Source organism: Callospermophilus lateralis, chromosome 3 (assembly GCF_048772815.1).
Source record: "Callospermophilus lateralis isolate mCalLat2 chromosome 3, mCalLat2.hap1, whole genome shotgun sequence".
In the NCBI taxonomy this organism is placed as follows: domain Eukaryota; kingdom Metazoa; phylum Chordata; class Mammalia; order Rodentia; family Sciuridae; genus Callospermophilus; species Callospermophilus lateralis.
In genome coordinates this window covers 26,987,141-27,002,200 of record NC_135307.1, presented here as the reverse complement: position 1 = coordinate 27,002,200, position 15,060 = coordinate 26,987,141, and positions in this window count along the sequence as shown.

Sequence of the window (15,060 nt, the reverse complement as noted above, 5' to 3'; positions counted from 1 at the left end):
CTTCGTCCTGCTCGCTTAGGCTCTGCTCCCTGTTGAGGCCCATCTAAAGGCTCTCCAAGGGAGAAATGGTGTCCCCCTGCTTCCTATGCCCGTTGGGAGCCCTTTCTGGGGTTTTTAAGACACTGGGAATAAAAAAGCTTATCATCATTAAAAGGCCCAGAGGGTTGTCAGAGCCTACAAGTCTTATAGCACTATTTCTGTTTTATGGAATTGTTTTAAGTGACTTTTGACTGGAATAAAAATGGGTAAAGCCAGGCGTGGTAGCTCATCATCCCACAACTCTGGAGCTGAGGCAGTAGGATCACAAGTTCAAGGCCAGCCTCAAAAACTTGGCAAGACCCTATCTCAAAAAGGACTGGGGTTGTAGCTCAGTGGCAGAACACCCCTGGGTTCAATCCCCAGTACAAAAAGAAATAAAAAAGGTAAAGATGACTAGAGAAGGTCCCTCTTGAAATAATGAGAACCATCATTCCTAAGAAGTGAAATCCAGAGAAGCAAGAGAGGACAAAAAGGAGCTGCCGTAAGGCTTAGGAGGCCCCTGTTGCTTGAGCCTGCAGCTCTGTGCCCATCCCCAGTGTGACTTGTGTGGAGACGCCTGTCTAGGGCTGCCTGTTTGTGAACATGTCATTTAAGCCACATCTTTGATGCTATCACCATGGATGATGGCCTGTGCAATGGCATCTGAAGAGCAGCATTCACATGTTGTATCTATGATTCATTAACCGGTGACTTTGGTTAGGTCACTTAGCCTCTCTAGCTGTCCCCCCTCTCAGCTGAATAAAGAGCTAGTTATCTCTGGGACTCTTCTCAATGCTATTGTTTTGTAAGGGCCGTAGCTATGTTCCTGGTGAGCCACAAAATTAATATATTAAAAATTTAAAGAGCCTGTGGCACTTAGAAAAGAAGTTCCTGGTGCCCTGGGTAAAATTAGTTTAGTGTTCTGCCAGATTTTTACCCAGTGATGTGTGACTCTGGGAGAAGAATTTTGCCAGTCTGCACTGGTTTGGCCTTTTTTAAAAATTTTGAACATGAATTCTCTAATGTCCAGGTGAAAAACTGCACTCAAAAGAATTCTTATTAGCCCAAGCCAGACATGGTGTTGCACACCTGCAAGCCCAGATAGTTGGGAGGCTGAGGTAGGGGATCACAATTTGGAGGCCAGCCTGGGCAACTTAGCAAGACCCTGTCTCAAAATTTAAAACCAAGGGGGAACTGAGGATTTAGCTCAGTCCATGAGGCCTTGGGTTCAACCCGAGTACCACCGAAATAAAAATTTTTTAATAAAGCCCTAAAGGAGAATAATGTGGGTTTAGGCCACCACATGTCCTTGGCTGGTCTGCAAATAGTCCTGTCCTTTCATCTTCGATGAAGAACATTCTGTTTTATCTTTGGAGAGCGTCCTTTGGCTTTTTATTCCCTCTCCCTGTGTCAGGATCCTTGCGTTGATACAATGGTATTTTCACATCAGTAGTCAGACAACAGATGCGGTGGTTCTTTGTGAGGTCTTTATTCTGGTCCCAGCCTCCAGTGTCACCTTTCATCCACATGGGAAGAGAGAGGAGGGGGTATGCTGGCGACGCAGTGCCGGCAGAATGGTCCAGACAGGCAACCATGCGATGCATCTGTCTCTTGCAGCCTCTATCTTCCTTATCAAAAGAGTAAGGGGGGGCTGGGGTTGTGGCTCAGTGGTACAGCGCTCTCCTAGCATGCATGAGGCACTGGGTTCGATTCTCAGCCCCACATAATGGTAAAATAAAGGTATTGTGTCCACCTAAAACTAAAAAATAAATATTAAAAAAAAGGAGGGGAGTAGTCCTTGCTGTATGGTTGCCATCTTGAGGTCATCATGTGATACAAAAGTCCGTCTTAAAAGTGTTTTAAAATGGATCTGCACAGCCGGATGCAGTGGCGCACGCCTATAATTCCAGTGACTCAGGAGGCTGAGACCAGAGGATCACAAGTTTAAGGCCAGCCTCAGTAACTTAATGAGACCCTGCCCCAAAATAAAGAAAGTAAAAAGGGCTGGTGATGCAGCTTGTTGGTAAAGCACCCTGGGTTCAATCCCAATACAAAAAAAAAAAAAAAAAAAAAGCTCTGGCAGCAGGGGTGCCTCCGGTGATGGAATGCAAGTGAGAGCACTCGGCCTCTTGCTTGAAATAATGAAGTTTCTCTTCCACCAAGACCTCAGGCACAGTGAACTTGAAGAGAGTCGAGCCAGGAGGGTCCCTCTGCCTGGCTTTCTGGGAGATGTTCAGGGGTCCACGTGTGACAGTGGCTGTTCCCTCGGAGCCCCTCCTCCTCCTCAGAGCGCGTGCTTGATGAAGGATGGTTATGCAAGACTTAGAGAATTGCTTGAAAGAACAGGCTGCACGATTCCTGCCTCCAGTCGCAGCAGCTGGGATAGACGGCGAGAAGAGCCCGTGGAGCGCGCGGTGAGCAGCGCGTGGGTGGAAGCCGCCAGGAAACCAAGGTAGTAAGCCAGGCGCGGCCGCGGCCAGCCCCGTGAGGCCGGCGGGCTGAGCCACGGGTGTCCCCGCACCTCGCCAGCCTGCCGGTAAAAATAGGTGCCTTTCAATTTCCTAAAGACTCGCTTTCTCTCATGAATCAGTGGCCTCAGAAGGATGCTCACTCCTGGTGACCGTGCTCAGAGCAGAGGACGGCAGCCTCCCTGTCTGGGAACAGCCCCCAGGCTCTGCTTGCTGGGTGGGCAGATGGCAGCACTGGGCCTGGAGCCGGTCCTTCACATGGGCTGAGAGTGACAATCTAAACCCTGAAAAACTGGGACCTGCTACTCCACTCTGTGGAGATGGTAAACCGCAATATGTCTCTGCAGAGGCCTGGATGAAATCCCCATCTCTCCTCATCTCTGCTGCAAATGAGTTGATTGTCCCCACAGGAGCCGGGGAGAGCTCCCCCTTCACCTTCCTAGAGTTCTCTGTAATGAAGTGACCATAGATCCTTCAGGAGAAGGGGCATAGGATTCCTCAGCATGCACGGGGGTAAGTCACAGGACTGCCCTGGGGGTCCAGCAAGGCCCAGATGCCCTGTGCCCTTCTGCATGGTAGCACAGGGAACTAGGCAAGACAGAGGCAAATCAGAGGGGTAGGAAATGAGCCTCAGGAGGAACGCATGGGCCAAGGGGACAATCATTCTTCAGTGGTATTTCTTTGGAAGAATGAACAGGCCAGGGAGACAGCAGGAGCTCGAGACCTTCCTCAGTCTCTCTTCCTGTGACGAGAGGTGAGTTAGTGAAACCTCAGGGAGGGGACCAAAGACAAATGTACTCCTCTTTGGCAGGTCCAGGCTTTACACAGATAAGAGAAATTCAGAGTAAAGCTGCTTCTGTCATGTGCTGTTCTCCGAAAACCTTTAACTTAAAATAACAGTATACCAGGTGCCATATTTTGGGGTGAAATGCCCTGCGCTTCTTCATCCCAGTCAGGGGAAGGAGATGGAAGATGATAGAGCCAAATAGAACATGGCCCCCTCCACAGGTCCTTTGACATGTGCAGGAAACCAGCTCCAGAGGCTGGCAGAGCCTCCCCTGAAGGCCGACTTCTGCTCCCCTCTGTTCTCCAGCAAGGCCTTCCAGCCTCTCACTGTGCAGCTAAGGAAATGCAAACGAGTGTTCACCTAACCAGAGCACACAAGAAGGGCAGGAGCCCACCACAACCAACAATGCTGAGCCCACAGCCTGGCCATTGCAGTCACACAAGTTCAAAAATGGTCCCCTACACTGTGGCAGGCCAAGAGGGACCAGGATCCAAGCCAAAGCTCTTGTCAAGGAGTACATAGGCATATTGCATCCTTCAGCCTGTGATCATTTTATTCTTAAAGGCTTTTACAAGCATCAGCTTTGTGGTGAGCATCTAGCTAGTAAATTACTAACATTGCTGATTATACCAGTCAGGTTGGGTCATAGTGACAATGTCACTTCTGTTCAACCCATAGCCAGGACTGGCCTCCTGGCCCCATCAACCATAGGAGGGTGGGGAGAACACACACTGAATGGTAACTGTGCTAGTCAGCTTTCTGTGGCTGTAACAAAGTACCCGAGAGCAACAATTTAAAACAAGGAAAGGTTTATTTTGGTTCACAGTTTCAGAGGTTTCGGCCCATGTTTGCTTGGCCTGGTGGCTTTGGGCTTAGGTTAGAGGGAGCTCCCCAGGGCAGAAGTGCATGGGAGGAAAGCTGCTCAGCTCCCAGCAACCAGGAAGCTGAGAGAGTGTGAGAGGAAGGGGCAGGGGTTCCCATGTCTCCTTTGAGGACACACCTCCAGTGACCTACTTCCTCCACCTCCTGACGTTTACACTATTCCCCAGCAGAACCCCAGGCTGGGGATCGAGCCTTCAACACATGAGACCACGAGGATATTTAAGGTCCAAACCATCATAGTAACTGTCTCTCCGATTTTTTGTTTTAATTCAGGGGAAGGAAGGGTTCTGTAAATCTCACTTTGGGGACCTTTAAAAATCCCAAACATGTCTGTGGTCCTCATCACTCAGTTATTTACTCCTCCTCAAAAATGTGTGTTCCCAAACTCTTATCATCTCCACTTCCTCAAAGTTTTGATGATTCCCAAAGCTTAGCAACCACAGCATAGGCATTGTTACTTCAGGGTAACAAACACATTAAATTGTTTGTGTCCTAGGCATGAGCCTACCTGTAGGGTATCAAATGTGACTGACACAGACATGGTCCCAGCTTCTAGTCCTGCGGGATGACCATCAGTCAGTCACGTGCCCCTTTGATGATCTGGGTGTCACTAGATGGCCTCTGCATGGTAGGCAAGTGCTCTACCAGGGACCCACACCCCAGCCTTCTCACAAGGTCTTAGGTATCCAGAGTTGGGTGTATTTGCCAGGACAAGGTGGTAACTCCTACTCCCTCCTACTTTTATCCCAGAGATCAGTGCTTTGATAACCTTCGGGTTAGCACACTTTGATGAGTGAGAGTCCTTACTGTCACATTACTAAATGGAGAACAGAAATGTTGCAATAGGCACCATGTATGGATTAGTTGACCATCCACTCCACACCAGGCAAGCATACCGGGAGAGGGTGCTGGGAGGTGGACTTTCCTGCTCAGCCACTCACCCCTAGAGCTCACCCACAAGAGCCCCTGCCTGCTGTTCCTGGGCTGGCCCCATTCTGCCAGCAGCAGCAAGATCCTCTTCTGCCTTTGCCTGGTCCCCGCCCTGGCGGTACGCAATGCTAGTGCCCAGCACCTACACACATACTGTGCTCCCTGGCCTTGGAGCTCTGACATCTGAGCCAGGAGCTGTGACCTGTGGGGAAAGCAGTGGTGCAGGACTATGCCTGGTACCCAAGGCGAGCTACGGACCAGAGCTGCAGGCGCTCTGCAAGGCCTCCAGAGGAGCTCAAGGCTCATTGAGATTTGAGCTCAGCCTTGGCACGTGGTGGAGCCGGGGCAGAGGCATGATGGTGAGATGGAAACATCCCAGCTTCATGCCTTGATCTGGTTTCTGTGTGATCCTAGCAAGTTACATAACCTCTCTGGGCCTTGTTTCCTCATTTGTTGGGTTACTCTCTGTCAACACTAGAAGACTGTTGTGCCTTAATGGAAAGTGTCTAGTGCAGTACAGTGGCCCCACTCAATAAAATGATCATAAAATTGTTCCTGCACGGAAATGGTGCCGCTCAAGGTCCAAGGCCAGCATTCCACTTGGTACTTTCAGATAGTGACCAGCAAATCAGCCAGCTCCCTGCATGCTTCTGGCATCCTGCTGCACCCAGAACAGAGCCCCTCCTAGGTGCACACCCTGCAGAATACCTGCCAAGCATGGTCAGCCACTCTCCCAGCCTGTCCCAGGCCTCACCCCTCTTTAGAGCTGCAGAGCCGATGGGTGGAGAGCCACAGAGGAATCAGGAGTATTGACAGTCAGCCCTGGCCAGGATCCTTAAGCTCACACCTGGCCCAGCCTCCTAGCTGGTGAGTCAGTCTCCAGTCTCCTGCACACCTGTGTCAGGTGAGCATCTTAAACTCCCTTGGCAAATGTGCAAAGCTGGGACCTACAGCAATAGCTCTCTAGCATCACATTGGGATAGTCCCTGGAAGGGGGGGTCATTCATATTCATGCTATAAGTGTGGTCAGCAGCTTCACCATCACCTCGGAGCTTGTTAGAAATGCAGGGCCCCAGGCCCTTCTGCATTATTAACAAGATCCCATGATTCCCAGCATCCTCAGGTCAGTATCAGGAACATCAACACCAGCTTTACTAAATGCTGTGCATCGTCCAAGTCGTCACACCTCTCAGCTATTACACCCCTTTGACAAACAATGATATCACCTGCCATTCATTCAACAAATCCTTAGGAGTGACCATCTGAGAGGCTCTATGCTAGGGATTGGTGATTTAAAAAAAAAAAAAAAAAACAGGGCCACTCTGCTGGGGAAGAGCTCAGAGGCCAATGGGATAGAATTTCAACCTCATCACTTACCAGCTGTGTGTCCCTGGGCGCCTTTCTCAGCCTCTCTGAGTTCCCAGTTTCCTTTTCCGCACAACAGGACTAATAACCACACCGCACAGGGCTGCGGTCATGATTCAGTGAGCTTCCCTGAGCCAGGTCTTCACCAGGCCTGGATCTAGCATGAGCTCAATGACAGTCGCTATTGTGACAAGCAAAAAAAAAAAAAAAAAAAAAAAAAAAAGCCCACGGGGTGGCAGAGAGGAGGGAATGTAGGGAAGACACCACCAGCTCGTGGCATCTGGGGAGGGGGCGATAGGGACCAGAGCGAGGCTGTGAGAGCGGAGAACCTTCCCGGAGGGGCTCAGGCCGGGGGCGCGCTCTAGGGACGCTGTGATGCACCGGCAGCACTGGGGACCCTGTGGCGGGTCTTTGCACTCACGGACGCCGGCTCCGGATCAGGCCGTTCTCCCTACTTTGCTGTCGCGGACAGGAGTCTCTCCAGTCCGGCCGCTACTGGCAACTTCAGATCGCGCCCTGTCCCCCGGACGCCCTTTGTGGCTCGCGAGGCCACCCCCCAACAGTCCTCCAGTCCCGGGGAGCGGGCGCCTGGGGAGCGGGGCAGGGCGGGCGGCATCTGGCGCCCCCTTCCGGTGGACCTGAGCCGCTGCAGCTGACCGCCCGTCCCGGAGGCTGGGTCCCTCCGCCTGGGCAGTGAAAGGCCACCCTGGCGCGCGGGTCCCAGGAGTCGGGGTTCTGCGGTCCTCGGGGGTGCACCATTGTTTCTGTAACTTAATTTCCGCTCCTGAAAGCGTTGCTAATGAACCACTCTCCCCGGCTGCTCGGTGTTAATGATCCGGCCCCGGTGACTCTGTTCGGCCCGTGGGTACAATAGCCCTTCCTGGCTGCTGGTGGTCTCTGCGACTCCGCTCCATCAAAAGCAAATTTTGTGTCATTTCCTCCCTCGTCTTTCCAGCTCTGAAATCACGTCCCCCACTGTTTTTCCTCTTGGCCACTGCGCCTGCCTTCTGCCTGCTGTCCACAGCACAAACACTACGCGAAAGGGTCGGGAACTGGGGCTGATGGCCCAGGACCTCAGCACACCCCCGGCGTAGTCCACAGGAGAACTCAGCTCTCCCGAACTTGGCCTCTGGGGGCCACAAGCTTATCAGCCTTCAGGGGCCACCTAGGCAAGGGAAGGATGTGGGTAGATCAGTGTGGGACAGCGGGGAGGAGTGGAGTCTGTGGCAAAGTAGAACCTGCGTGTCCTTTGGGGGGTCATGTCGATGACTCAGAACCACTGGGCACTGAGTCATTGACACAGGCATTACAGTGTGGTGACCTTTCCAGGATGCTACTTACTGGTGGGGGACTTGTGAGTGCCCCTGCCCACTTCTATCCACCAGAGGCCTCGTTTCTGCCCCTCTGCCTGGCCCCTCTTCCTCCTACCCGCTGGGAAAAGTTACCAGGCAGCCCCTCCGCTGCTCCCACGGGGCCTCCTGCCCCCGGTGCTTATGCCTGCGACGTCTCCCTGCACCTCTGTTGAAATCCGCATTCTCCACTGTCTCAGCGGCTGGCCCACCTGTCGGCCAACGGCCAGGAAGCAAAAGAAGGCAGCTTGGTTTCAAGGTGTTCAGCAACAAAGGCCTCAGCATTTGGAATTATTTTTAGGGAGATATTAGTGGGAGGTATTTCAGGCATGACAAGGAGGCCAGAAAGGGGGCGTCTGGGGACGGGAAGGGTAGGAGGAGCCCACACTGGACGGCCCTCCTGTCTGGAAGGCCCAGCTCTGCTTTGCTAGGGTTCCAGCTCAGCTCCCGCTCCTGCCCCAGAGTTCTGCGCCAACACTGTCCCAGGAGGGAGGACGCGAGTGAGTCCCTCCTGCAGCCATCCTGTGACCTCTAGGAGGCGCTCTTTCCCGGAGTCCTAGATGATCTTGCCTGCAAGCCCACACTATGGGGTCTCTGTGCCTCCCCTGCCTGGGTCTCCAGGGGGTGGGGGTGGAGCCATGGCTGGCTAAGCTCTGCCTGCCATGGTGGCTGGTCCCCTCCTGCCCCACCCTGACCCTGCCTGGGAGGGTGCATCCTTGAGCCCTTGCCCTGGTAAGCCTTCCTCCTTGAGCCCTGGGGAGGCTGGACTGTGCCCAGGACTCCAGACACTCCTCCTCTGGAGAAGCTGCTCCACCCAGGGCAACTTGCCCACAATCCCCAGTCCAGAAAGGACCCCAGCACACCTGCTTCTACCTGCAGAGGCACCAGGAGAGGCTGATTATCAGCTCTGTAAGGCAGAGGCTGAGCCTCGTTCCTTTCTCTGTATCCCCCAATGCCTGTTATGTTGTAGATGCTCAATAAAAATGTTGAATGAATGAGTCAATGAATTAATGCATGAAATTTTCACTCCTTGTTACTTTTCAGAAAGGCATTTATTGGATGTTTACAGTGGGCCACAACAAAAACAGTCTAGTGTCTGGTTGAAAGGAGAGACTCAAGAAGGCATCCTTGGTTTGAAGCCCAGCTTGGCCATTAATTAACCATGAGGCTTTGGGAAAGTTATATAACCTCTCTGTGACTGTATCTTTACCTGGAGAATAGGCATTATAATAGAGCCTACCTGACTGGGCTGATGTGAGGAATAAATGAGTTAATATAGGCAAATTGTATGCATGATGAGCTCTTGGCATGTTGTGAATGCGCAGTAAATGTCGATCATTATTACTACTAGTAGTAGAATTACTGCATCAAAAACAATGTCCGTGCTCTACATGAGAGAGGGGAACCAGGATTCCTGTCTCCAAGAGTGAGCAACGCAGTTGGGAGACAAACCCACAGGCTGGAGTAAGTCAGATGGCAGAGAGCTGTCAAGAGCAGGAGAAGCTGGCTGTGGTGGTGCACATCTGTACTCCCAACGGCTCAGGAGGCTGAGGCAGGAGGATCAGGAATTCAAAGCCAGCCTCAGCAACAGTGAGGTGCTAAGCAACTCAGTGAGACCCTGTCTCTAAATAAAAGACAATAGGGCTGAGGTTGGGGCTCAGTGGTTGAGTGCTCCTGAGTTCAATCCCTGGTACCAAAAAAAAAAAAAAAAAAACAAGAGCAAGAGGAGTTTGGTCAGAAGATTTGGCAGGGGGCTGGACCCTTTGAGGAGAGACCCCAGGGAGAAGAGCCATGTGGAGAGCCCTGACCACAGGAGGAGGTACGCGGACCCCCAGGTTATAGAGAGGGGTGTCCACTGGACACAGAGGGAACTGCCTTGCCGGCTAGGAGGGGACATTGAACATAAGGTCACGCCCTAGACACCAGGCTTCCTGCTCCGTTCCTCTCTGCTCTTGGAGACCGTGCCTGCTGCTGAGGTGGTGTGGAGAGCCAAGCACAGCAGGGGTTCCCCCAGGCCCTTCTTTGGGTGCAGAGGGACTCGGGGATCTCAGCTGAGCTCTTCAGCAGCTCTGGGCTGACGCCCTCAGAAGTGGTCTCCCCCGTGGAGGATACTGTAGGTCATTCAGACAGCATCCACACTGGTCTCACCCAGAAGGACACTGTGAGCCTGCAAGTGTCTGGGTTTTGTGACAAGTGATCAGAGGGAGGAAGCAGGGTTCTTGGGGAACGTGGCTGGGGACAGAATCTCCAAGTGTGCCTGCACTCCCAAACAGATGCAATTCCCAGAAATCACGGGCCTCTACTCTGTGCATTTCTCTGTCCTCCACTTTGGGCCATAGCCCTGCTCTGTGCATCCTGCCTGGTCCAGAGGTGGCCTCCTCCAGGAAGTCTTCCAGCCCACAACAGTTGAGTGATGCTCTTCTCCAGGCTTCCGTAGCACCTGTCCTCCCAGCAGTGCCCAGGCCACTGAATCCCTACTGTCTGCACTCCGGGGTCAGGCTCTGGGTCTTGTTCATCTTTGCCTTTCTAGTTCCTGGTGTGGTGCTTGGCGTGGAGTCAGCTTCCGTGACTGAGGAATGAGGAGTAGTGGGGCCAGCACTGTGCAGAGTGAGAGGGGCCAGGGCAGAAGCAGAGGCCCAGAGCAGAGGCCCAGACCCCCGGCCCAGACCACTGGCTTTGTCCCCACCAGCAGGCTCGCCTGGCTGGCAGGCAGGTCCAAGTTCCTGCCTCCTATCTAAAGCACTCAGATGAGGCAGGAGCACCTCTGCTCCCCTCCAGCCCTCCTTTTCTCCCTGGAGGAGTGGCCACCTGCAAGCCTCACTGTGAGTGTGCCCAGGGGTGGGACAGGAGAGGAGAAGGACTCTCATGAGCAAGGAGGTCATTTGGAGAGCTCAGGTTACAAAAAGGAGCGAGGGCATTTTGGGGACCAAATGCATGGACAGTGACAATGATAATCATGTTCCTAGGGAAGGAAACATGTCCCTAGGACCTAGGATTGACTTGTCGCAACAGAGGAGATGTTAGGGTTGCCCTGGGGTGAAGCAGTTCATCCTTAGCCTAATCCAGCCCCAGGGCCTGGGCCCAAGCAGCAAGTGTCTCATCCAGCCTGGAGGGAAGGGCCAGGGGACCCCTGATTCCTACTGCTCAGGCAGATGGCTTGGGGGAGTCATAGAGAGTCATGCTGCCAAGCATGGCTTGCAGATGTCCCCTGAGCCACACGAGGTGGCCAAGTGTTTAGTTAAGAATGATACCATTGGCTGTCAACTGGTGGGTCAAGAACAGCAGCAAGTGCTTTGGGTGGCTCTGAGCCCCAGCGTCGTGTTCCTCCCTCCACCCCAGTGCTCCTGACAGCCTGTCCTTGGGGGTCATCCTAATCCCCTGACTTAGCCTTCAGGGCTTCTTGGGCCTCTCCCCAGCACTCCTCCAGTCCTGCCTCCTGCCTGAGAAGTGCCTCTGACACCCTCTCCCTTCTTAGGAGCCACACTCCTGCCCCCACCAGACTCCTGTTACATCTCACTCAGACAGAGCATATGGGCGCCGTCAGTGCCCAGCCTGCAGGCTCTCCCACTCTATCCTCCAACGCTCCGCTTGCTGAGTTCTCGTCCTGATCCTGCCACTCCCTTGTTCTAAACCTTTGCTGGGTCCCGGCTGCCTGTCGAAATTGCCACAGATCCCTTAGCCTGGCTTAATAGGCCCTTTCTGCGGGGGTCCCCACTGCCAGTCTTCAGGCCCTCTCTGAGGTCCCCAGTGCTCTGGGACTCCCAGCCTGTTTCCCCGACATGGAAAGCCCTCTTTGTCTTTCTCCATCTGCTGAGATCTCCTCCGGCCTTTCAGGCCCTACACAAACAGAACCCCCCAGCCCAGTCCCAACTGTGTTCCCTCCCTCCTCTGAGCACTCCCAGGAACCAATCCCAGGGTGAGTGTGCACCTGGAACACAGTTGTCTCAGCTGTTTTCTAGTCCCACAGGGTGCAGAGCATGGCTCTGGGCACAGGAGGGAGGGATAAATGGTGGGAAAGGCAGGTGTGGCGTCTGTCCTGGGAGTGCAGACAGCCCTGGGAGGCTCTGAGAATTAGCCACAGTTCCCTCTGGGGAACAGCTGGGTGCTACCTCGCGGGTCGCCTGTCTGTGCGTGTTCAGGCAATGCAGACCATCACCATACGGGCCTGTGCTGAAGCTTCTATAGCCCAAAGAGAATCAGCTCTTTGCCATTGCAACTCCCACCCTTGCAGGGCTGCAGGCCTTTAGGATGCCCCAAAAGCCATCCATTCACCTGTTTAGCCTAACCCCTGTCCCTGCCTGCCTCAACACCTTCCTAGCTGCTCCCGGGGCAGTAGCATAAGGTCTCCAGATGTCACAGGGGCTGTAGGGATGGAGGGCCTGGCCAATCTGCCCGGCAGCCAGCTCCAGCTGGGATGGAAGAGCATCTGGACTGCCTTCCCCACTCTCCTCCCTGCCTGCCCTCTGACAGAGGCAGGGGGGCGGGAGGAAGAGGAAGAGGGAAATTCTCAGGTTAAAACGTCCTATCTCTGGTCTCTGTGGGTCCACAAACCCCAGCCCTGCAGGCCTGCTGTCAATCAGAACTAATTTTTTCCCTATTCACCAGCACAAAGCCGGCCCTGACTAGCCACAGCTGGCCCTGGTGGAGGACTGGAGCAGAGGCCTGGCTTAGCTGCAGGACTGAGTGAGCTGAGGTCCCTGGGGAGAATCAGGGGCTGCAGGGGTGGGTTACCTGGGGAATCTGGGCCTTGGTTATTTACCAACTGGGATGAAAGCATTTTTTTTAAGAGAGAATTTCAATATTTATTTTTCAGTTTTCGGCGGACACAACATCTTTGTTTGTATGTGGTGCTGAGGATCGAACCCGGGCTGCACGCATGCCAGGCGAGCGCGCTACCGCTTGAGCCACATCCCCAGCCCCAAGCATTTTTAATATTTATTTAAAATCTTTGAACAGCTGTCCCAACCACAGTGCCCAAACGATCATATCAAATCCAATTTAAAACCACATATTTTATTGATGTCCTTCATCAACAAACACAGGGCCATGTGCACAAGCACTATTCAAGTCCCACACCTGGCAACCTCCCCGCGGTCACCTCCACTGACCGGTGTTTCAGGAGTTGACCACCCTGAGGGTCTCTTTTTGCCCTCTCGTGGGAGGCCCTGGGGTGCTGAGCCCTCAGGAGGGGGCACAGGGCCCAGCTGGCTTCCAAGCTGGAGCTCCAGGGTAAATGAAATAAGTGATGAAAGAATGAATAAAGGCAGAAGAGAGCCAGGGTGGATTTTCCAGCCTCCCACCATCCCCGCCCCCTGCACCGCCTACGTGTGGTCAGAACTGGGAACGCAGATGGCCCTGGTGACTTCTCCTTCAATGAAGCCTGGACTCCCCATTAGTCTGCCCTGCCACATCCCTTCCCTCAAAGTGGCCTGCCCTGATGACCACCAAAGATAAAGCAGAGTGACCATTTGTCAAAGGGTGGGAGTCAGTGTGCAGGGGGCAAGGAGTCCCTGACGGTAGGGGATCTCATCGTCCTGTCCACCCCTGTATCACCAGAGCCTGACACTCGGCACATAGTTGGTGCTTGATAAACCCATGTTGGATAAATGTGTGAACTGCAACAATGAATAAAGGCAGAGGGGAGAAGCAGGAGCAGTCAACATTCGGACATAGCCCTCTAGGGGGCATGAAGGCGGGGCCTTGGTCAAGTCCTCTGAGCTCTGCTCAAGAATTCAGTGTTGTACAGCAGGGTTGTGTCCCTGTGGCCACCCACTGGACACTGCAGGGTGTGGGCTTCAGTCTTCTGCCTGGATGGATGTCAGGTTGGCCTTGGGACCCAGTCAGGAGGGGGCACTTGTGTGGGGCCCACTCCCTCATGTGTCCCAGGGGTCTGGTTCTCTGGCCCCCATCCAGGGCTACTCAGCCGAGCAGGGAAGGTCTGGCAACTGCACCTCATATTCTGGTCATCCTCATCCCCCAGGCTCCTCCCTCAGAGTTGGACATGACCTTCAGGCTTTTCTCTCCCCACAATGGACCTGACCCTGACACCCTTCTGGGTCTCCCTGTCCTCCATGGCCAGCCCTCTAAACCAGAAACATCCTGGTAGTCCTCACCACAGTGGCTGTATTGGGCCTCAAAAGTTTGCATCATGATTTTTCAGCCCTCTCCTCTGCCTACCTCCGCTCCATGAAAGCAAATAGCTCACAGACATCTCTGCAGCTGTGGCCTCTGGGCCCAGCAGTCACAAAGAGACTCTCCGAGTGGGAAGGGATTTCTTGTGAAAAAAAAATTCCTTGCACAGCATGTCTGACAGAAGCCTTCCTGGACCCCGCTAACCCTAACGCCGACCTCCAATGGCGGAGCTACTGCTTGCCCAGGTATCCATCCCAACATTGGCCATTCCAACACTGAAGCTTTAGCTGCTGGAATGTCCTTTATCCAGGACATAAGTGAATGCATTAGCCCCTCCCTCCCCTAAGCATTCTTCCTCTAGGCTCATAAGAGTGCATCTCTCTCTCTCTCTCTCTCTCTCTCTCTCTCTCTCACACACACACACACACACACACACACACACACCACCCTTCTATTCAGGGATACAGGGCTGCACAGTCACATGCTTTCCTCATTCATTGGGTGACTCCTCTTTCCCTCTTCTTTCTCTCCCAACATCTGGCCAAACCCCAGGGGCTGGGGGAGTGCCGGGCAGGGAAGCCATTTGGTTGCTGTCTCCAGAGAAAGAGCTTTGAGCCTTGGGAGTGGGCACCAAACCACTGTGCTCTTCGTCCCCACCCACAACCCCACAGAGGAGGTGACACATGCCCACCCCTCCCAACTTCCCTGGCAGTTGGCAGAGGGGACTTGGTTGCCACTCGCCCATGGTAATTTTAGACATTTGCCAGCTTCCAGGTCTTGGGGAGCCCCATACCAGCAGCAAGAGTCACTCCCCACCCCCAAGATGAGGGGGAGTTTCCTGCAGACAGAGTGAAGGCAGGAGAGGTGGTAGAGTGTGGTGCACCAGGCACAGAGGGGAAGGAGGGCCCCGAGGAGGGGAACAGAAACAGAGACATCTGGTGAGAAGCCCAGCAGTGCCCGGTGGCCGTTCTTCCTGCCATGGCCCACGAGCTAGCGCTGATCTCTAGGGGTTGAAGATCAGGGGCGGGTGCAAGGACCTTACCAGTTGAAGGTTGCGGTGGATCATGGGTAGAGACAGATGTCATGGTCTTAATGTTCAGAAGGAGAGAAATGATGGAGTGTCTGTCTG